The 24,709-nt window shown below is 44.0% G+C and overlaps 1 long non-coding RNA gene across 1 annotated transcript in view; it reads right to left on the reverse strand.

Moving 5' to 3' along the window:
* The window catches only part of LOC137379394 (uncharacterized), a 491,733-nt gene that overhangs the window by 168,518 nt on the left and 298,506 nt on the right, over positions 1–24,709 (reverse strand). The window contains exon 4 of the long non-coding RNA XR_010976809.1: positions 12,207–12,277. This is a non-coding gene — a long non-coding RNA (uncharacterized lncRNA). The remainder of the gene's footprint in view (positions 1–12,206; positions 12,278–24,709) is intronic.

Consider the following 24,709-nt stretch of genomic DNA (forward strand, 5'->3'; position numbering starts at 1 on the left):
TCTTCACACTATGTCCTACACTAATGATGTAAATTTACCCCGTCCCCCCACCGCACTAAAAATCTTGTTCCCCCCTTCCCCACCACTGCAGCGCCTGCTTTCCCGAGACGGGAAAGTGAAGGCATGAGAATGCCGGCCGCCGCTCAGAAGATTGCGGCCTGACAGTAAGATTGGAGTCAATTTTATTTAAATGAATGCATTCTGTTAATTTGAATATTTTAATCCGGGTCCCATCGCCCAGTGGCAGGGGGGGAGGGGCCGCCACGGAGCCTCACCGCTGCCGGGAAGATCAGGCCCAGCCCTCTGGGCATCAGGCTCTGTGGCAGGCCGCTGCTGGAACAATCCTCTGGGCCCTACCCCCCCCACCCCCCACCCCGCCATGGAGCCTGTCGTCAGGAGCTTTATAAAATCCCGGCCGTCAGGTGACCAACGGCGGGAGTGCAGGGGTACTGTGGTTGGCAGCAGGAGACCATTTGATGTAACCTCCAGGAATACGTCCAAGCAGAGTTGGCAACCCTACCAGCATCCTGATACTATATCAAAAGATAATGCAATGGGGTCATTTCCGATCTCATGTCCTTTCCTCCTGCAGGCTTGGTTGTCACTTCTTCACAGCTATTGACCGTGCCTTTTTGTGGAGACAGATTCCTATTAGCCATTGTATTCTTGTGCTCCAACTCACATGTCCTGTGGCCATGAACAGGAACTTAACAACTGGCTTCAACAATTCAGTCAAAGGCAATCAATCTCTGGTTTAAGAATTGTAGCCCTCCCCCAACTTCTGCACATGAAATAAAATCTGCAGAACACAGGAAGTGAATTAGACTGCTGAATTCAAGTTCCACACACAGTTTACACAGTCAACATGTTTCTGGATGTCAGCCAGCCACTAAACTGTCTGGATGTGCCTGCCTCCGATGGGCTGCAGCTGAACACAGCACCATGTACCTCACAGCTGTTGCCTACCTGCCCTGTGCTCTACAATAACAAAAAACATTGGAATGCAGACATCGTTGATGAGAATAGTATAGACTTGGAGGGAGCCTCAACTGGAATATTGTGTCCAATTCTGAACATCACACTTTAGGAAGGAATTGAAGACATTGGAGAGGGTGCAGAAAAGATTTATGAGAATTGTTCTGCGGATGAGAGACTTCAGTTACAAGGCTAGATTGGAGAAGTTGGACTGATCTCCTTAGAGAAGAGAAAGTTGAGAGGCGATTTGACAGAGGTGTTCAAAATCTTGAGGGGTCTAGGCAGAGTAGATAGGGAGAAACTGTTCCCATTGGTGGAAGAGTCGAGACCCAGAGGATACTGATTTAAAGTGATTGGCAAAAGAAGCAACAGTGACATGAGGAAATCTTTTTCTGCAGTGAATGGTTAGGATCTGGAATGCACTGCCTGAGGTTGTGTGGTGGAGGCAGATTCAATCATGGCTTTCAAAAAGGAATTGGATAATTATACAAAGTGAAGGAAAATTGAGGGGCTACTGGGAAAAGACAGGGGAGCAGGGCTAGCTGAGTTGCTCTTACAGAGAGCCATCATGGACATAACAGGCCAAATGGCCTCCCTCTGTGCTGTCACCATTCTATGATTCTATAAGACAGACAATACAGGAACAATATGATGCTGCACATCTGAAATATAAACAGAAAATACTGGAAATGCACAGAAGGTTCAATGGCTTCCAGGGTTGCCAATCTTCCATGACTGTTCACGAATTAAGGTTAATCTGCAGGACAGTGCTGCAAGCAACCCAGAAGAACAATCATAGGGGCATTCTTTTATACATTAGCTCTAAAAATTTTGGAAATTAGAAAAAAACAGCTGTTTGGTTGACAGTCATCCAAATGTATAATAAAAAGTCTGTTCACTTTCCAATTGGCGGGGGAAGGCGGTGCACCATGAACATAGACATGACAGTCAGCCAATGGCGAGGGTGTGGAGGCAGGGCAGTTGGAGGCAGGTGGTCATATGGCGAAACCTCCAGGAATATATCTAACCAGAGTTGCCACCCTTAGTGGCTTTGTATAGAGAGAGTTAACTATCAGGTTTGACCCTTAAAATCAGAAGAGTTCCAATGAAGGGTTACACCCAAATCATAGGGCCATGATTTGCTGTCAAAGTAATGATGAGGCTAATGGTACTAGCTGTTATTTATGCTCAAATGATACAGCAACTTCAGGTGAAGGGCTGATGCATGGTTAAACTTAAAAATCCCAAAGCTGCTGTCCAGGGTGTGCCAGCTGCCTTGCAAAAACGGCATCTTGAATTAAAATGCAGTGAGTGGCGCTAAATTCCTGTATTTGTACAGTAGATACAACATAAATTCCCACAGAAAATTAGATCTTGTCCATTCCAGCCTAAGTGCCCTTTTAACATATTACGTGATACATGTTAATTACTGTTAATTCACTGTATCGCTGAAAATCAATTATTTCACGTATGTGGTCTCATTCCTTTAGGTTTTAATTGTTGTTGGAGATTTCAAAAATTTAAAGAAACTTAAAATTAAGAATGTTACTTTTTCTTTCTATCTGAACACTGAAGCTCCAAATGCATTCCCCTCCTCCTCCCTTCACTTTACTCCTACTTTGTCCTGAAGCATTAACTCATGCGAGGATTCAGTTTCCGAAACGCTCCAATCTCTTTTCCAAGTGGCCATTCTTTTGTGTGAGCTAAGAGAAGCAAGTGCCTGTGAGTTCTTCCATCATGAAGCTGTCACAGTTATAAACACAATCTATCCACACATGCACAATCTTCCCTGAAAGGTTATTGGGCATGATAAGGGACAACAAAATGGTCCGATTTTAACCCTTCAGTTGCCCAGAGATGCTGCGGCCAATTTTACTATGCCAACTGCCACCTTGGTTAAGAACCGCCAACTTCAGGCAGGTTGAACCTGAGAGTTACCTTGATCTGGATTTCTCACAAGACCACCCGATGCAATACCCCAGCTAAAATAAGCAGTTCTTAGAAAAGATTGCCTCAAATCAAGGGAAGAATTTGCATTTATATAAAAACTTTTTATGTTTTACACAAAGTGTCAAAGCACTTCAGACCCACCAAATTACTTTCATGAAACAAAAACAGAAAATGCTGGAAATACTGAGCAGGTCAGGCAGCATAAATTACTTTATAAAGTGCCCACAGCAAGGTCCCAAAAAACAATTTCAGCCTCCCACCATTTCAATCGAATAGCAACCATCTCCTTTCCCACCAAGATGAGAATTTCCATCAGCTTTTCCTCTCTCTGATGAAGTTACCTGCCGCTTCAATTGGAGTAAGTGTGCTGTGCGCGCTACCCACCCAGACCCCAGACCACTCACTTCTGGCAGAGCAGAACACAAGTACAGCAAGCCAAGTAAACAAGCCACACAGGCCTCACAAGATCTTGCCTAGAGAAGTTTCATGGTCAAAATGATAGCTGTACATTATAAAGAGTAAAGATAATCTGATGGTGTGTCAATGCTCTGCTGATTGTTTGACTCTGTGTACTCTCCCACCCAGACAGCTCTGCTGTAATTGAGACAGTCTTCTGAATTACTTTTTTGATTTTGCATTGAAAATAGCTGTGTATTGACATTTCATATTCTCCAGTCTACAGAGAGTAGACAGCAGCAATGATGACATTCATCCTGATAAGAGAGCTGACAGAAACCGGAATACAAATCAACACAGCATTACCTCGCCTTGATTCCATGTGGAATAATTTCATAAATTAGAACTTATTGGGCAGAATTATTACAGCACTACCAGGGAAATGTTGTACATAAATGTATTATTTTAATCATAAATGAATGCCAAATTAGTTTACTGGTTCAGTAATGCAAAGCAGGTGATGATAAATGGGATGAGGCTCTGTATGGGACTCGATGATTACTGGAGTTCTGCAGGGATCTGTTCACGGTTCCCTGCTGTTCGCACTCTTCATAAATAATGTGAAGGAGGGCACTTCTTGTCAGATTATAAAACTTGCTGATGGCTTCAAGCTATGTGAACAGGTGGCTAGCATTCAAAGGGATCTGCCAGATGGATTTGAATAGTGGGCAAATGTTTGGCAATGCACGCTGGGACAGGACACATGAATCATTTGCATGTTGAACAGTGGTCCAATGGCAAATGTGGAAATCGAAAAGGATTTGGTTGTGATCACTGAATATTCACTGAAAGTATCCAGTCAAAGTGAGGCGAATAAAGCACTGGGATGCATCTCAAGGTCATTTTAATGCAGGAAAAGGAAAGAAAATTGAAAAGCTTGCATTTATATGGCACTTTTCAAGACATCTCAAAGCTTTAAAGCACTTTTGAAGTGTAATCATTATTGTAATGTAGGAACCATGGAAGCTAATTTTCACACAGCAAGGTCCCACGAAACGTCTTTAAATATTACCACAGGATCATTTTGTCCACAGAGGACAGCTGAGGCCTAATCTGAATGTCTAATCTGAAAGTCACCACTTCTAGCAGTACGAATTTCTGCAGTGAGACTTAAATCCACAACCATCTAACACAGAGGCAAGAGTGCTACTACTGAGCCATAGCTAACACATTAGTTAGCAGGTCAGAAATAAGTTAATGTAACACTGTATACCTCATTAGTAAAGCCTTATTTGGAATATTTTGTGCTGTTTGCACTACATCAAAACAACGCTGAGACACTTGAGAAGATTCAAAGTGACGAGGGTCATTCTGGGTTTTAGGGATCTATATTCTATAGAAATCACTGAATGTTTATCAAAGTTAGAGAAGCTACAGGATCCAAGTCTTAGAAATAGTGGACAAAGGTGGATCATTTAGATCATAGATAAACTGTGATTAATGACTACAGGTGAGTGCAAAATTAAGTTGTCTTCAGTGTAATGAGAGATTGCAAGACTTCACTTTGCTGTGGAGTATGGAGTGCAATATGGAAAGATTCCATGAAAAACTAATTCATGGTTGGATTGTTTAACAGAGTTGAAGAGGAACTGGGAAAATATCTATTTATGAATGGAATAGAAGGTCAAAGGTGTAAGAACAGATATGAAGATCAAATAGAAGGTGGAACATAATGACTCCTGTGCAATTGGGTACGTAATGTCTCCTCTCTGGAATGTAATGGTCAATCTTCACCAGATTGTAAGAAAATTAAATAAGTTGTGTAGGGCACATGACAGAGCTGTTTATGGTCCATGAAAAAAGAAACAGCTTTCTTGTTTCAAATTGTGTTTGTTTTTACTAAAGGTAAATCTTAGAATTTTACAGTGCAGAAGGAGGACATTTGGCTCATTGTGCCTGCGATGGCTTTTTGAAAGGGCTATTTAGTTAGTCCTACTTCCTCACTCTATCTCCTTAGCTCTTTTCCATAGGGCTGAAATTTATACTCCCACCACCAAAATCGGCGGTGGGTGAAAATGGGCCGCACACGATATTAAGTCCGGCAGCTCATTTAAGTAGCCGGGGTGTGGGTCACCCACCCACACCCCCCCACCCCCCCCCCCCCACTCCACAATGGCATGGAGGGGGCGGGATGTCCATCCCCAGCAAAGCCGTCAGCTGCCTGTGCGCAGGGGATGACGCCATTTTTTAAGGGCTTCAAGCCCTAACATTCAATTTAAATTTTTAAAGAGACATTGAATGAAAAAAATTTTAAATATTACTTTTGCACCTCTCCCAGCCCCCGATAACCATGCAACTAATTACTTGCCCTCTCCCTCACAAAACACTACCTTGTCAACCTGACGTCTCCCCCCGCCCTTAAAGTGCATAAACTTTAAACTATAACCCTTCCCACCATCGCAACATCAATTATGTTACCTTGACCCCTCTCCCCTCCACCACACCCCATACTGAGAAACTTACCTCCTCCCCCTTCCCCACCAGTGTTCAGCCTTAGTTTCATCAGACGGGGTCTGAAGGCACAGGAGTGCCAGCCAGCAGCAGGCAGATCACACCGGAACAGACTGCGGGAATGTGAATATAATTAATTCAATGATTTTAATTTATTTAAATGGCGGTCCCGTTGCCGAGCAGCGGGGGGGGGAGGCGGGGTGCTGCCACGAGACCTCACCACCGCCGGCAATATCAGGCCGGGCCCTCCCTGCGTCGGGGTGCATGGCGGACCTCTCTTTGAGGCATTTCTGAGCCCCCCCCCCACCCGCCACGACCCCCGACGTCGCAGGGTTTGTAAAATTCAGTCCCTAATGTCTGATCCAGAAAAAAGAAAAGAAAATCCTTTGATGGTCAAAAAAAAAGAAAAAGGGAAATTGTATAAACATAGTCCATGAGAAAAGAAAATTAGGTTTTTAGGGTCCTAACACAATTAAAATTTGGCTGTCTATTGAAGGAAAAGTTGGTGTTTCCTGCTCCTGCAGAGCAGTAGCATACATCACTGTGGTTGACAGGGCCCTCAACCGTGTCCGACCCATTCCCCGCACCTCTACCCTCACTCCTTCCCCTCCCTCCCAGAACCGTGACAGGGTTCCCCTTGTCCTCACTTTTCATCCCACCAGCCTCCATATCCAAAGGATCATCCTCCGCCATTTTCGCCACCTCCAGCGTGATGCCACTACCAGTCGCATCTTCCCCTCCCTTCCTCTGTCAGCATTCCGAAGGGATCGTTCCCTCCGCGACACCCTGGTCCACTCCTCCATTACCCCCACCACCTCGTCCCCGTCCCAGGGCACCTTCCCCTGCAATCGCAGGAGGTGTAATACCTGCCCATTTACCTCCTCTCTCCTCACTATCCCAGGCCCCAAACACTCTTTTCAGGTGAAGCAGCGATTTACTTGTACTTCTTTCAATGTAGTATACTGTATTCGCTGCTCACAGTGTGGTCTCCTCTACATTGGGGAGACCAAGCGCAGATTGGGTGACCGCTTTGCGGAACATCTCCGCTCAGTCCGCAAGCAGGACCCTGAGCTTCCGGTTGCTTGCCATTTCAACACTCCCCCCTGCTCTCATGCTCACATCTCTGTCCTGGGATTGCTGCAGTGTTCCAGTGAACATCAACGCAAGCTCGAGGAACAGCATCTCATCTACCGATTAGGCACACTACAGCCTGCCGGACTGAACATTGAGTTCAATAATTTCAGAGCATGACAGCCCCCCATTTTACTTTCATTTTTAGTTATTTTTTCTTCCTTGTTTTTACATTCTTTTTTACATTTTTTACAATCTTTTTTTGCATTTATTTCATTTCATCTTAGTTTGTTCAGTTTGCTTACCCACTGTTTTTTTCAGGTTTTTTTTCAGGTTTGCACTTGCTGCTGTTTAATATTCAGTGTATTCACACCTAATCTGTACTAATGCTTTGTCTTTCAACACACCATTAACATATTGTTTGCCTTTGCTCCGTGACCTTTTGGTCAGCTATGTGGCCTGGTCCAATCTGCACCTTCTCCTTTGTTATCTCTTGCCCCACCCCCACCTCACTTGCTTATAATCTGTGACTTTTCTAATATTTGTCAGTTCTGAAGAAGGGTCACTGACCCGAAACGTTAACTCTGCTTCTCTTTCCACAGATGCTGCCAGACCTGCTGAGTGATTCCAGCATTTCTTGTTTTTGTTTCAGATTTCCAGCATCCGCAGTATTTTGCTTTTATTATAGTAGCATACATCATCCCACTAGAGTCCACTTTACAGTGCATGAGGTTACATGCTTCAAAATGACTGTCCACACCCAGTGAAAAGCCCACACAGCAGACAGCAGGGTCATAACAACAGAGCCCGAGACAGCCTTACATCCTGATTGCCAGCACAGGCACGATGGGTCAAATAGGCTCCTTCTGTGCTGTATTATACTATAATTATAATTAAACAGTATGATACTATAACTGTGTGCAAGAACTTAAACCCCAAAGTTAGTAATCATTGGGTCAGACGTTTGATGCAAATTTAAAAGATTAATAAATCCAAATTGAGGAAAGTTAGATTTATTCAAAGAATGTCAAATTTGAGCCCATGCTGCACAACTTAGATTGCTCCTTGAAGGAAAATGGTGGCCTGTAAGTCGATATAGAAAGATTGATGGATACCTCTCCATTTAATTTAGTTTAGTTTAGAGATACAGCACTGAAACAGGCCCTTCGGCCTACCGAGTCTGTGCCGACCATCAACCACCCATTCATACTAATCCTACACTAATCCCATATTCCTACCACATCCCCACCTGTCCCTATATTTCCCTACCACCTACCTATTCTAGGGGCAATTTATAATGGCCAATTTACCTATCAACCTGCAAGTCTTTGGCATGTGGGAGGAAACCGGAGCACCCGGAGGAAACCCACGCAGACACAGGTAGAACTTGCAAACTCCACACAGGCAGTACCCAGAATTGAACCTGGGTCACTGGAGCTGTGAGGCTGCGGTGCTAAGCACTGCGCCACTGTGTCGCCCCATTCTGTTCCAAAATGAAATTGCAGTAACATATGAAAAGTTTGCTTTCCTCCAATTTTTCTCCTTCCCCTTCTTGTCTGGAGACAAGGCTATAAGGTCTATGTGAAGATGAGGAGAGGAGACAGCAGAGTTCTGGTGTACAATCCAGGTGGCCATTCCCTTTAAATGTACCTAGACAGTGAGAATCAGCAGACAATTTGTGTGTGTGGGGTAGGTCAGGGGGTTGGAGGTAGGGTTGGTGTGTGGAAAGGGATCACTAGAGAATGAACAAGGGCAGAAATCTAGGGCCTTCAAGGCCAACCATATCAGATTGGGATTAGCTAACCTCTCTGTAAGACCTTAGTTTGCATGGTTCAGTACTATTCTAAGTAATTATCATGCCAGGCCCCAACCTGCCAAGAATAAGGCACATTAATTTTGTAATGAACATTGATTTTAAACTGTTACTGAAGTAAAGAAAGGACTTGTTAAACAGATCAGCCGTGGCTGGAAAAGATATTTACATATTAACAGACGGTGATTGGAAGGGCAAAGCAGCCATTCCCTAACACATTCAACACACAATGGACCTTGATCTCCAGGTATTGTGTGTAAGAGGAGCATTCCAGAGACTACTAAGGTGATACAATCCAAGATGTGATCAGACCAGTTAGTCACATGACTAACCTGCTTGGCAACATAGGTTTTTATGAATTGTACAGTTTGAACTGAGAGTTTCTGTTTGCTCCTGGACAGAGAAGATCTCTCCTGTCTGCTCCCATCTCTTTCTCACAAGCCTCTGAATCCACTGAAGACACATGAACCCCAAGAGAGAAAAGTCTCCTACAGCGAACAAGGTTTAATAAGAATACTGGGCCCCAACAAAGAGCAAGAACTACCTACAATCAAGGACTCTACAGTGAGCTCGAAGAACCGTATCAAAAACTCTTCAGATATTGCCTCAAACATTTCCACTTTATTCTTCTTCTGCTCTTTTCTGTCTCTATTTGCATGTGTGTATCACATATGCATGCTATCGTGGACGCGTCGTGTATCTGTAGGCGTTAACCGAATTAGAGTTTAAGTTTAAGTTTAATAAAATTTCAATCTTTTTTCTTTGAACCTAAGGAAACATGTTGTGCTGGTTTCTTTGCCTTATAATTGGAAAGCAGTGAACAAGGATTCACCAAGGGGGAGCTAAAAACACAGTGTGTTTAAAATTAAACCCTGTTACGGTAAGAATGGGTGAAGGCTGAGAGGGAACCCTAGACACCTTTCTCACCTGGTCGTAACATAATGCATTTACTCATTGAGACAACAGAGTTTCTCTCAGTATTATTTCTACTTAACTTCTTTGCCTGCTCAGTCAATCTAATTCATTTGATTTCCATGTCGGTCCAGTGGCTATGTCCCAAGTATTAAAAACCTAGCTATCGGGTTTTTACTTGATCGGTGAAATGAGTAATTATAAAGAATTTTCATATCAAAATATACTTTGCTCACTTGTCTCTGGTTTTCTATTGAGTACCTATGTAACATTTCAAAATTAATTTATTGGCTGTGAAGTAGTTTGGGACATCCTGACGATGTGAAAGGCACTACAGAAATGCAGGCTTATTCTTAATCTGTATGTCTGATTGTTTTCAGAATATATGCTCCACAACATATGTTCTATGAATGCAGTTTGTACTGTCTACAGGAGGCACTGCAACTTAGCAAGGGTTCTTCAAACTCGTAACCTCCAGCACCGAGAAGGACAAGGGCAGCAAGTGCATCGGGAACACAAACACCGGCAAGTCACACTCCATCCCAACTTAGACATTTATCACCATTCCTTCACAGTCGATAGGTTAAAATTCAGGAACTTCAACTGAGCAGCACTGTGGAAGTACCTTCACCAAATGGATTGCAGCAGTTCAAAAAGGATAAACTAGAAATGGGCAATAAATGCTGGCCTTGGTAGAGACGCCCACATCCCAAGAATGAACTAAAAAAAAATGATTGAATATTCATGAGATGATAATGCACATGCACGCTAACATTTGTCAATGCTTTGACATCAGGCAGTAGTCACTAAATGTGACCACTGCAAGCAGCAAGAATGACTGAAATTTGCTCTTGTAGATTTGGGAGAGAAACTAACCTGAAGTCTCAATGCACTAAGGTGTACATTCTACCTTTGCCCGACTGTGTTAAAAATAAGACTCATCACACAGGTTCCTACAGTTAATTATTTCCCAACACCTTAAAATTGTGGTAATTCTTGCCTTTCTCAGTTTCCCTTTGTTTTGCAACCTACATGCTTTTAAAACCTAATGCATGTATTCCCCGAACATCTAATGTCTGGAGTTACCTAATTTTCACTCCTTTTTTCAATCTTCATGGTATTGTCCAGGGCTACAGAAGCACATTTCTAATAGTTTCAACAGAACATTGAACACTGCCAATTAGAATCTCAATACAATTGGTGAAGATGGTTAACATGACTAAAAAGTTGTGATTGCAACATCCTTTTCAGTCACGTAATACAAATCAAAACCGACATCCAATATCCTCAAAGTGGCATATGCAACCATTTATAATGTCTTAACATCTGGAGATTTAAAATGACCGAGGATTCAATATCCTCAATGTTCCATATGTAAATGTTTATGGTCACATCTGGAGTTGTCAAATTACTTAAGACTAAGGAAGTAATCAATGTATTTCTATCTGGCTCCAGTTTGCACAAGGGGTTGCAATGATTTCCCATGGTTCAAAGTTCAGAGATCAACTTACCAAAGCTAAGACCCTTGTTACTCTCCCAGGACAAACAAAATAAGGTAATTCACAGGCACCATTAGATATGGCACAAAAAGTTGCACTTCCCTGCACATATTTAATGTCCCCAATATGACACAAAGTGCTGATTTCTGCCAATCAAGTGTCTGTTTGGCTCAGTGATTGCACACATGCTCCTGAGTCATAAGGTTGTGGTTTGAAGTCCAAATCCAACTTGAGCAAATATTCTAAGATGACATTTCAGTGCAGTACTGAAGGAGTACTGCACTGTCGTGCTATTTATCAATGAGAAGTTAAACTTAGGCCCCATCTGTCCTCTCATGGGGACGTAAAAGAGTGAGCAGGAGGTAGTGTTAATAGCTGAGTTGGGGTATAAAGTGGAAGTCATGGGAGGCTCCAAACAGAGGAGATAAATGAGCCACTTAATGGTGCTCATATGTTTCTGGCTGAAGTGACTGACGGTGAGGTTGGTGGGGAGACATCATGGTAGTTTTTAGTTTTGGAATCTGATTGGTTCTTGCTGACTATCGGACTATTAATACCATATGGCTAGCATGGACCAATCAGAAATGCTGCAGGCATTGTACCATCATACAACAATACAAAACTTTCAATACTACAAATGGATAGAATGTAATGTAAGAATATTAAACACATGGAGATTACAAAGGAGGATGTTCACTTCCTGAGACAAATAATTGCAATCCACATCGTGCTGGTGTCATGTTCAATTTCAGTCATTAGAGGTCACTAATAAGCTCCATTGAAACTTCTAATGATTATGTTGAATATTGCAACACAATGATATTCACTGATTTAACATCCAGGAAAACAAAGTCAAATTTATCAACAATGATGATCCATGATCTTTATAGACAAATTTCAAGTCACACAACAAAAATAAATGTTTTCCTTTTGATAAGCTTTTTAATGGGAATTTCAATCCACCAGTCTGGAGACAATTGGCTGCAAGTCCCCAAACAAACCAGGCAGATCCTGAGCAGCTCACCACTGGGATTTCCAATCCCAAGAAGGAGATGAAGACCAAAAAATGTCATTCTTACCTTGTCGCCAGTCTTTGGTTCTAAATGTGCAGAACTGATACATTTGCTTCACAAGATGAATGATCCTGGATCTGAAAAGAGAAGTCAGAAATTAGTTCAGAAGCACAGCCAAACTTTTTTCATGTAAAGGATGTCATGGTAGTAGGTAGTGGAACACTTGATGCATTCAGTGTCAGCCTTGAGCACTCCCAGTTCTGGTAGAGCATTTAATTACATACAAAGTAAAGTTCCTACTCTCCAGCTCAAACAATGTACCTTAACCCCAATCTCAGTTGAGCACAATTTACATATAGAAGAGTGACATTTCAATTTCCCACATGTGCTATAATAATGGCCTATGAGAAGTGGCCAAACTGTATCCAGTTTGCTGTGTGGGCATTACCCACCAGGATCTGGGTTGAGACAGCAACTAACAGACATAGGATCTTCATCTAGTCTGGATTGGGTTCAAAACCAATAGCAGATCTTTCTCAATCCTTGCAGTTCTCATGGATCTACACACTTCAGAACTAGTTGCAGTGTCAAAATCCCACATTCAAATAGATACAGTTTCATCCTTTTGCATAAGTATCCTTATTAGATTATTGAATCAAAAATTCTCGCTCTTCATTTTAATACGAACATCACTTGCTGCAGTTGCTGCTAATGCATGTTTCTCTACCGTTATTGCACAGCTATGCTTTCCTCCCTCTTGTTAGTTTTCAGTTTGCATCATTCAATCTTCGCTTTCTTCTGTGTTTCCTCTTCTTCCTGATTCTGGTGCACATCCTCCTACTTTCAATGCTCTTTCTTAACCTTCAATCTTAACACTTCTAACAGAAAGGTCTTTTCTTTGCTGCTCTCCTTAGCCTCATGCTGGTGCCACATCTCTGCTATCATCAATTGTGCTAGCTCAATCAGAGTGGCATTCCCATATGCAGTCTGAGCATCTTACTTTTATCAGAGTTGACTCACATTGGCATATCTCTACTTGCACAATAGCTATCCGGGTGGTTTAACAATAATACTCCCTTTTAACCTGAAGCATATATCTATGTTTTTACAGGTGTACTTCTTTAATCTTTCCTAAGGTGGATGAGCAAATGATTATTAATGCGCTCAGTCCACTAGCAGGACCCAGAGCTTCCGGTTGCTTGCCATTTCAACACTCCCCCCTGCTCTCATGCTCACATCTCTGTCCTGGGATTGCTGCAGTGTTCCAGTGAACATCAACGCAAGCTTGAGGAACAGCATCTCATTTACCAATTAGGCACACTACAGCCTGCCGGACTGAACATTGAATTCAATAGTTTCAGAGCATGACGGGCCCCCCATTTTACTTTTATTTTTAGTTATTTTTTCTTTTTCCTTTTTAAAATTTTTTTTGTGTTTATTTTATTTTATTTCATCTTAGTTTGTTCAGTTTGCTTACCCACTTTTTTTTCATGTTTGTACTTGAAGCTGTTCAATTTTAAGTCCGTTAACACCCTATCTGTACTAATGCTTTGTCTTTCAACACACCATTAACATATTGTTTGCCTTTGCTCCATGACCATCTGGTCAGCTATTCTGCGACCTTGTCCTATCTACACCTTCTCCTTTGTTACCTTTTGCCCCACTCCCGCTTTACTTGCTTATAAACTTTTACATTTCTAATATTTGTCAGTTCTGAAGAAGGGTCACTGACCTGAAACATTAACTCTGCTTCTCTCTCCACAGATGCTGCCAGACCTGCTGAGTATTTCCAGCATTTCTTGTTTTTATTTCAGATTCCCAGCATCCGCACTATTTTGCTTTTAGATTATTAATGTGAAGCTGGATATGAATTATTAACCTGCTTTATTTCACAGCAAGTGAGCATACAGAGCAACAGGAATAATTAGATTTACTTCATTCAAATTGGTAGAGCTTGTTGTTGTATAATAATACAAAAATAACAAACATGCTATGCTCCCCCATAGCAGTGGGTCTTCTCACTTAACTTCTAAATTATCCTGCAGATTTCTGACCCTTTGCCTCAGAAAAATCCCTAAAAGCTTTTTCTTTAACCAAACTACCTGTTTCAAAAGCTTTTCTTCCGGAGTTTTCTCTGTTTTTTAATTCCCTTACTGTTCAGAGCTAGAAAATGCGATTTTTTTTTTACAATTTAATGGATGTGAGGTGTTTATCAATTGCCAAAACAAACTAATTAATTGCTTCCTATTTACAGTCCATGAGGAAACAACATCAAAGATAATCATTAGCATATAAGCTATTTACCATATCAGTGCCTTTTTAACAGGGATGAGTGCACCATTCTTCATAAAAAAAACACTTTTTATAAAATCATTTTTTGGAAAAATTAATAAAAGATCTCAAAATATCTCAGCAATATTTCTTCTTTCAGTTCTTTTGTCTAGTTGTGAATAAAATCCTAGAATTCTGAAGCACCTTAAGAAAAATTATTGGGAAAACTGGAGGAGGTCCTGCAGCAGGAAAATGCGAATTCCGTGGTGGACCTGTACAGCTTCTGCTGCACATTACAAAATACTCAGCAGATACTTTCAATCTCAAGAAAAGTGCAACAGATGCAAGAGTGAGAGCAAGAAACACCAAAAGTTTAGAGAGAAAAGCAAAATACTGCAGATGCTGGAAATCTGAAATAAAAAACAGAAAATGCTTGAAACACTCTACAGGTCAGTCAGCATCTGTGGAGAGAGACGTAAGACTGAACGTAACAGGGTGATGACCTTGTTCTGATGAAAGGTCATCAACCTGAAACATTAATTCTGTTTCGGTCTCCACGGGTACTGCCTGGTGTGCTGAGTGTTTCCAGCATCTTCAGTTTAGAGAGAGACATTTGCATTACAAACATGCCCTGGCTGTGAGCAGTGAATGTGGTACAGGTACCGTGTGATGGAATGTGAAATTCCACATATCATCTACAATTAGTGCTAGGCAACCAACAAGAGCACCAACACATAAATTCAGTCATTGGCCAGTTAAATCAACATCCAAGTGATATTCCATTATATCCATGCATCGGTCCTCAATGAGGAACTTGCCTCTAATGCCAGCATACTCTCTAGTTCCTGGCATTATCCTATCTTGTGTTGACCATGTCATTCAAATGTCAGACAACAGGGCTATAGAAACAGATGTTAGACTGTGAAATGAAAAGCAGCAAGTGTTACTGTGTTACAGAGTTGTGTTGCAAAAGGATCTTGGAAAAATAATTTGCACTCATGATTCCAATTTGTTTCTATTTGTGTCGATAGTTTTCACCCAAGAAAGATTACAGGCTACTCCTGATAAGTGTACTAAAAACTTGATTTGTCCTATACGAGTCTTAGGAACAGAGGAACATAGGAGCAGGAGTAGGCTATTCAGCCCATCGAGCCTGCTCCACCATTCAATACGATCACGGCTGATCATCCACTTCAAAGCCCTTTTCCCACAATATCCCCATATCTCTTTATGTCATTGGTATTTAGAAATCTGTCAATCTCTACTTGAAACATATTCAATACTTGTGTGATCCAGAAGCCTGAATCCAAAGAACGTGAGGCGGCTTTGGATACAGGAGGAAATTTCGGAAAGCGTCAGGTGGTATACCTAACATGTTCCCGCTTCCGAATGATCTCACCAGACCAGCACAAGCTACATGCCCAGCAGTGCTGAGTAGCCAACTAGGCACAATTAAATTGCAATTATCAAGGTGGAACCGACTGAGATGAAATTTTGTGAATGACACAGGACCCATGCTGTGTCAGCAGCTCAGCTGAGGCGGCTGCACAGCAGGAAGGCATTATGTACTGAAATTGACATCCAGGCTGCACTATAAAGGGGGGAGGCAGCAGGACTGATCGATTACATAGGCAGACACCTTGCAATGAGGAGCAGTTGGTCTGATAAGGCTGCTACTGCAAGTGTTAAGGAGTGGTCATTCAAAGGTCATTGTGCCAGCATTATCTGCCAATTCAACGCGGTTGAGTCGAGCACTGCCTTGAAGGACTCAAGCGGAAATGAGGTCCACATTCAGTGGTCAGCTGGAACACAAAAAAAGAGCATAGAGGTCAGCACATACAGCCACAGGCATCATAGCGTAGCGGATAGGTCAGCCAAGGAGCAGGAGGCAGAAAAACATGCACCCTATACCAAAGGTTAGCTTTCTTGACCTCTTGGAGCAGTAGTGCTGCAGAAGGCTGCGCCTCTCATGGCAGGTGGTCGCTGACATCTGTGCACGTGCTGAGCACCTCATGCCCCAAAGAGCAAGTGGACATCCAGTGCCCATGGCAGGGAAGGTCATAGTCGCCCTGAATTTCTATGTTTCTGGCTCCTTTTAGGCATCGGCTGTGGACATTTGTAGAGTCTCGCAATTGGCCACGCTGCTTGCATAATGCAGGTGACAGATGCCCTACATTAAATTCACTGTGAATGCGGCCAGTCAGGCTCAGGGGGCTGTAAGCTTTGCCTCCATGGCTGGATTCCTTCAGGTGCAGGGGGCAGTAGACTGCACCCATGATGGCATTAAGGAGTCATAGGAGCAGCCAGGGGCATTAATGAATAGGAAGGGCTTCTACTCCCTCAACATGCAGCTCGTTTGCGACCACCGCAAATGATTCATGCAAAGGTCCCTGGCAGTTGGCATAACTCTTTCACCTTGCGACAGTCTCAGGTGCCTCAGCTATTCATCCCCCCCCACATAGCCTCCATGGGTACACGCTCGGTGACAAGGGATATCCCTTGAAGGCATGGCTCATGACATCAGTGCAAAACCCAACGACTAATGCCGGGATAAAAACAAAAAGTGCTGGAAAATATTCAGCAGGTTTGGCAGCATCTGTGGAGAGAGAAGCATAGCCAACATTCCAGGTCAGTGACCTTTCATCAGAAGCGACAGATGCTGAGGAAAGGTACAACCACTGCCATGCCTCCACAAGGGCAACCATTGAGCAGGCAATTGGTCTCCTAAAGGTGTGGTTCCAGTGCCTTGATTATTCCGGGTAGCCCTTTAATACTGACCATCACGGGTTATCAAGCAGCATTGCGGCAGTGTGCTGTGCATTGCAATGGAGACCCTCATCCATGCAAGATTCACACGAGAAGGGTCCTTCCTGCATTGGAGGGTTTCCATCCTGCCATGTTTGACATCCCAAATGGGTGCTGCCATCATTCCTTTATCAACATCAGTTCTCCCCACCATACGTTTCACATATCTGTCACCTGTGCCACGCCCACACGTTGAACCTCCAAAGTAGATTTAATTGAATTCACTGCACCCATAATCCTGCTTTTGAAATGCATCACAATGAACCACATGATACTTATGAGGTTGGCAACATACAATCCTTCATTATTTTGGAGCATATAATATTTACACTTCAGTCCATGATGACATCCAAGTGAGACCCACAGTGATGCTAATGCTATTTATGTGATCTTTTCTGTGAACTTCTATATGGTGCTCCCCCTGTGGCTGAGGCAGACATTGAGGCAGCCTGCTCTTGTCCCTGCTCCAGCAAAGGAGATGCCTGTGGCTGCCATCCTCTCAGTTTCGGTGCCTTGAGGGCACTTCCACACACAGACCCATCTGCATCTGTGCAGGAGCAGCCTCAGTCATCAGGGCAGGATGCAAAGTGTGTGTCTATGTTGGAGGGACCAGGGAGTGGCCAATAACCACAGGGTGCCTTGAGGATGCCCCCTGTTGCCAGTAGGCCTGCCTGACTCAGCTCTATCAGGGACACCTGCACTTGGCTGCTATCCGGGAGTGGGAGAGCACCTGGCTGTGCTTCCATGTCTCTGCCATAACTGCAATGGAACTGTAATATTACTTGTCCCTTTGGTATATGAACTATTGTAAGATTCACAGGACTACAAATAATATCCAAAGAATACCTAGGTTTTATTATAACTTAAATGAGAACAGATATATACACAGCTACTGCAGGAGCCACAACTACACTGATCTTACTCTGTCCATCATGTGTGATGTGACATTATATCCTATGGTGACCTTCCCTCACAGCCTCTTAGGTGGTCCCACAACAGGAACAATGGTGCCTGCTGTTTTCCCTCCAGCAATGGATCTGCAGTGCAGGGAGAATATAAGTTAATGAAGGTTGCATCTCTCGATGGCTCATTCTCACCATTTGTGGCAACATTACAGTAAATCAACATAGATGCAGTATCTGAGACAAAGCAGTGAAATGATTCAGGGATTATGCACGCACTTTCTCTTGGGCACGTACCCATCTCACCCTCGGTTACTATGAGGCCTCCTGACACTCAGCCAATCACGAGGGACTCCTCTTCCACTGACGTTATGTATGAGATGATGGCCCCAGTGCTCCCCATCTCCCAGGTGTTGTGTGCTCTTTTTTCCTGCAAGGTTAAGAGCATGACTGTCATGATTCTAGGGGTTCCCACCTGCATCAGAAAAGCCACTGCATCATGTAACACCTCTGAGACTATTAATGCCACAGTGCCACTCTCATTTCGTATATGATTGGCAATGACGTTAATTCATCCTTTGGTCAAGGAATGAACCGAGGCAAACAAACCTCAGTGTTTGTGTGACTTGTTATTACCGCGTCATTGCAATGCAGAGACCATCTGCACTCGCCAGTCTTTCATGTGTAGTTCACACTGCCCACCTTCCCGGACCTTAGGAGGTCATTCAATCACTTCCGACACTGAATCCAGGTCCTCTGTACAACACTACGGCTGGAGATGTACTGTGCCACCTTACTATTTGTTCAGGGGATGTGGGCGTCACCTGCCAGCCCAGCATTTATTGCCCATCCCTAATTGCCCTGGAGAAGGTGGTGGTGAGCTGCCTTCTTGAATCGCTGCAGTCCATGTGGGGTAGGTACACCCACAGTGTTGTTGGGAAGGGAGTTCCAGGATTTTGACCCAGCGACAGTGAAAGAACAGCAATATAGTTCCAAGTCAGGATGGTGTGTGGCTTAGAACATAAGAACATAAGAACTAGGAGCAGGAGTAGGCCATCCGGCCCCTCGAGCCTGCTCCACCATTCAATAAGATCATGGCTGATCTTTTCGTGGACTCAGATCCACTTACCCGCTCTCTCACCGTATCCCTTAATTCCTTTATTGTTCAAAAAGATGTCTACCTTAGCTTTAAAAACGTTTACTGAAGTAGCATCAACTACTTCACTGGGCAAGGAATTCCATAGATTAACAACCCTCTGGGTGAAGAAGTTCCTTCTCAATTCAGTCCTAAATCTGCTCCCTCTAATCTTGAGGCTATGCCCTCTTGTCCTAGCTTCACCTGCCAGTGGAAACATCCTCTCTACTTGTATCTTATCTATTCCCTTCATAATTTTATATGTTTCTATAAGATCCCCCCTCATTCTTCTGAATTCCAATGAATATAATCCCAATCTACTCAGTCTCTCCTCATAAGTCAACCCCCTCAACTCCGGAATCAACCTAGTGAACCTCCTCTGCACCCCCTCCAGTGCCAGTACATCCTTTCTCAAGTAAGGAGACCAAAACTGCACACAGTACTCCAGGTGCGGCCTCACCAGTACTTTATACAGCTGCAACATAACCTCTCTGCTTTTAAACTCAATCCCTTTAGCAATGAAGGACAAAATTCCATTTGCCTTCCTAATTACTTGCTGCACCTGCAGACCAACCTTCTGCGATTCATGCACAAGGACACCCAGGTCCCTCTGCATAGCAGCATGCTGCAACTTTTTACCATTCACGTAATAGTCCTTTTTACCGTTACTCCTACCGAAATGAATGACTTCACATTTATTAACATTGTATTCCATCTGCCAGACCTTTGCCCACTCGCTCAATGTATCTATGTTCCTCTGCAAAGTTTCACAGTCATCTGCACACTTTGCTCTGCCACTCATCTTAGTGTCATCTGCAAACTTTGACACCCTACACGTGGTCCCCAACTCCAAATCATCTATATAAATTGTAAATAATTGCGGACCCAACACCGATCCCTGAGGCACAACACTAGTGACTGATTGCCAACCAGAATAGCACTCATTTATCCCCACTCTCTGCTTCCTGTTAGTCAACCAATCCTCTATCCATGCTAATACTTTACCCCTAACGCCATGCATCCTTATCTTATGCAGCAGCCTCTTGTGCGGCACCTTGTCGAAGGCCTTTTGGAAATCTAGGTACACCACATCCACTGGGTCCCCATTGTCCACCTTGCTCGTAATGTCATCATAGAATTCCAAAAGATTTGTCAAGCATGACCTGCCCTTCATGAACCCATGCTGCGTCTGCCCAACGGGACAATTTCTATCGAGATGCCCTGCTATTTCTTCCTTGATAATAGACTCAAGCATCTTCCCCACTACAGAGGTTAAGCTAACCGGTCTATAATTCCCCATCTTTTGTCTACCTCCCTTTTTAAACAGTGGCGTCACATCTGCTGTTTTCCAATCTGCTGGGACAACCCCAGAGTCCAGCGAATTTTGGAAAATTACCGCCAGTGCACCTGCTATTTCTCCCGCCATCTCTTTTAGTACCCTGGGATGCATTCCATCAGGGCCAGGAGACTTATCAATCCTTAACTCCATTAGCTTGCCCAACACTACCTCTTCTATAATAATGATTGTTTCCAGGTCCTCAGGTGGTGGTGTTCCCATGCATCTGCTGCCCTTGACCTTCTAGGTGGTAGAGGTCACGGGTTGGGAAGGTGCTGTCGAAGGAGCCTTGGTGCATTGCTGCAGTGCAGCTTGTACATGGTACACACTGCTGCTACTGTGCGTCGGTGATGGAGGGAGTGAATGTTTGTGGATGGGGTGCCAATCAAGCGGGCTTCTTTGTTGTTGGAGTGTTGAGTGTTGTTGTCCAGCCATACCTGCTTTGTCTGTGCTGCTGGCCTCCTCCTCCTGCTCTCTGGAAGCAATATGTGCCTGTGGACCCTCACCACTTCCATCTTGATCTCATGGGATGAATCATCGAATATTGCAGGTGCCCTTCTGTGCTGTGCCTCCATCCGTTTCCTCCCTTGCATTCCTCACAGTCTGCACAATCACTCTGCATGCAACCAAAGTTATGACTGGCGGGCACCTTTTCAATCAGCCACCCGATTTCTAGCTCCCGCCTTCCGAACCTGCCCACTGTCTCTAATTGGACAGCAAATGTGGAGGCAGCCTGCCAATTGTCCGCCTCCCTTAAGGTCTGGCCAATTGTCAGACGTCACACACAAGCAGGGTTGGGACCCAGAAATGGTCTTGGCCCATGAAAGAAAATGTCAGTAAGGTTTCACACCGTGAGTTCAAATCCCACCATGGCAATTTGAGAATTTGAATTCAGTTTAAAAAAATCTAGGAACAAAAAGGTAAAGCACATTATCTGTAAACATGACCAATTAGATTGTTATAATAACACAACTGGTTCACTAATAACCTTTAAGGAGGGTAATTTGCTGTCCTTACCCGATTTGGCCTATATGTGACTCCAGTTCCACACTAACATGGGTTGCTCTTAACTGCTCTTTGAAGTGGCCTAGCAAGCTATTCGGTTGTATCAGACTACTAGTGGTTCCAGAAGAAGGATCACCACCACTTTCTCAGGGCAACTTTGGACGGGCAATAAATGCCAGCCTTGCCAATGATGACCACATCCTGAGAATTACTTTAAAACATTGAATTAAATAATGCAGATAACATTATAAATTGGGGATGTAGTGCCAAAGTTGGAGTGATCAGATAATTTATAAAGGCACATACAAAGATGGCAAAGTGGAGAAGATTAGCTGGTCTATCAAGTTTGTCGTCAACAGTCATGTTGCAAAATAAACATCATGGGCTGAATTTTACGCCACCCCAGCGGGTCGGATGGTGGCGGGGGGATGGCGTAAAATTAAGCGGGAGGCTCCGGGAGGCCTACCCGCCCCGCTCCCACCTCTGGTGAACTTTATGGCAGTCGGGCAAGGGGTGGGGTGGGGGGGGGTGGAAACGACCCACCCGCCCGAAGCCAATCAAGGCCCTTAAGTGGCCATTTAACGGCCACTTAAGGGCCCTCGCCCGCCTCCACAGGTATTTTACCCATGGCTAGAGGGCGTGCTCGGGACGTGAAAGGCCGCCCAGTGAAAGCTGCTGGCCTTTCCGTGCCCCGGGGTTGGGGGGGGGGGGTGCCATGGCAATCAGGCTCAGGGTGCCCAATTGAGGGCCGCCCCCACCTCCCAACCCACCCAGGGACCCAAGACACCCCCCCTCCCCCCAAACGACCACTCCAGCCTCACCAGGTAAGGACCGATCCCCCTGGTGAGGCAAGCCCAACTTACCTCATCTCTAGACTCCATGGTGTCCCGGTGGCGCTGCTGGGACTAAGAGTTGCTGGCCCGCTGATTGGCCGGCAGCTCACTGAGGCGGGACCTCCTCTCTTAAGTGGGTGGAGATCCCGCCTCGGGACAATTAAAGCCTGGGGACCTGTAATATATGTGAAGGATCCCCGGGCTAGGCGGAAGCGGGTTCGCCACTGATTTTTACAGTCAGTGGCGAATTCCCATCCGCCTAAGGTAAAATCCAGTCCCATGACTCCCAAAGCCCCCGCGATTCAGTCGCCATGTAGTCTCCTGCAAAAGGCAAAAAAGAAAATGGAGGGAATAAGAGACCCTCGGCCAAGTCAGGAAAAATGAATTTTAGGAAATTTGAATTAAATGACTTACAATTAAGGAGTAAGCTGTACCCTGAAGTTAGTGAAATTACTTTTCTTTGAAGCAATCCAGTACTGTATCATCATCTGTATTGCCCTCACAGTTAATGTTTTATTCAGATGTAAGTAATTAATCATTCCATCTGGCCTTAAGCAGCAGTTAAGAATAGTTGTGCAGATCACAAGGTTTTGCGAGGTAGGAATCTCTTCCTGTGAAGAGCGTTCCAGCAAATGATTGATTTGAAAAACTCGTTAGATTGTGAATCTTTCGAGTTATCTCTGGCTGCATATGTACATCCATCCCAGACCTTCGCTTTGAAGACACTTGCCAACAGATATCCGAATCAAAAATGCTCAAACTGAATGCAGTTAGAAGTGTTTATTGGAGCATTTTGAATAGAATATTATTGCTGCTGGAACATGTAAATCATTTCCAGCATAGCACACTGGGGCTGTAATGAACTCCACAACACAGGGGAGTCCAAACCTTTTGCCTTTGTGGGTAATGTTGATGAGGATTATAGAGCCCCAAGGACCACATTTACACTTTAATTCCCATTAATTTGTGTGAATCTCAAGTTGCTGATACAAACAAAACCCTGGTGATTTAGGATTTATCCACCATTGTGAAAATAGAGGCTCAAAACAGCTATTTCCAAACCTCCAGGCACACAAAATTTCAAACAGGCTAAATCAGTGAGTAAAATTAGCTCAAGTAGGATTGAGTTAACCAAGCTCTTGAGGCGAGCTTGCAGAGCTCATGGCCCACATTTTGGACACCCACATCTCCTTATGCACTCCCACTGAATGACAGCGGACAAAGTGAAAGCAAGGTTCACATTCAAGCTCCTCGTATTTTTTTGCCCGATTTCCTTTTCCGATTGTCCTGATGGTGCTGGCAATAACCATCTCAAACAAGAGAGAATCTAACCATCCCCCTTTGACGTTCAATGGCATTGCCATTGCTGAATTCCCCACCATCAACATCCTGGGGTTCACAATTGACCAGAAACTGAACTGGACAAGTCACATAAATGCTGTGGCTACAAGAGCAGGTCAGAGGCTGGGAATTCTGCAGCAAGTTAACTCACTTCCCGACTCCCCAATGCCTGTCCACCGTCTAAAAGGCAAAGGTCAGGCATGCGATGGAATACTCTCCACTTGCCTGGATGGGTGCAGCTCCAACAACGTTCAAGAAGCTCGACACCAACCAGAACAAAGCAGACCGCTTGATTGGCACCCCATCCACCACCTTCAACATTCATTCCCTCCACCACCGACACACAGTGGCAGCAGTGCGTACCACCTACAGCAGCAACTCACCAAGGTTCCTTCGACAGCACCTTCAAACCCACGACCTCTACCACTTAGAAGGACAAGGGCAGCAGATACATGGGAACACCACCACCTGCAAGTTCCCCTCCAAGCCACACACCATCCTGGCTTGGAACTTTTTTGCCTTTCCTTCAGTGTCAATAGGTCAAAATCCTGAAACTGCCTTCCTAACAGCTCTGTTGGTGTACCTACACCCAAGGACTGAGCAGTTCAAGAAGGCAGCTCACCATCGCCTTCTCAAGGGCAATTAAGGATGGACAATAAATGCTGGCCTAGCCAGCGACACCCACATCCCCCAAACGAATAAAAAAATTAGCATAATCAGTACCTGCTCATTTCTCAGGGCTATGCAAGCTCTTCCTTTGATGAGGTGATAACCTCTAGGTATTTAGAACTAATGACTATAAAAAAAAACAACACTTTAGAACTTGATCTGTATGTCGTTTTGTTAATACAGGGTTCAATACTGTTTGTTTTCACAAGACAGAAACAGAAGCTGTGAAAGAAATGATACCTAGAACCAAGGCAGCACTAAAATGCTGCTGC

This window comes from Heterodontus francisci, chromosome 2, assembly GCF_036365525.1.
Source record: "Heterodontus francisci isolate sHetFra1 chromosome 2, sHetFra1.hap1, whole genome shotgun sequence".
Classification (NCBI taxonomy): domain Eukaryota; kingdom Metazoa; phylum Chordata; class Chondrichthyes; order Heterodontiformes; family Heterodontidae; genus Heterodontus; species Heterodontus francisci.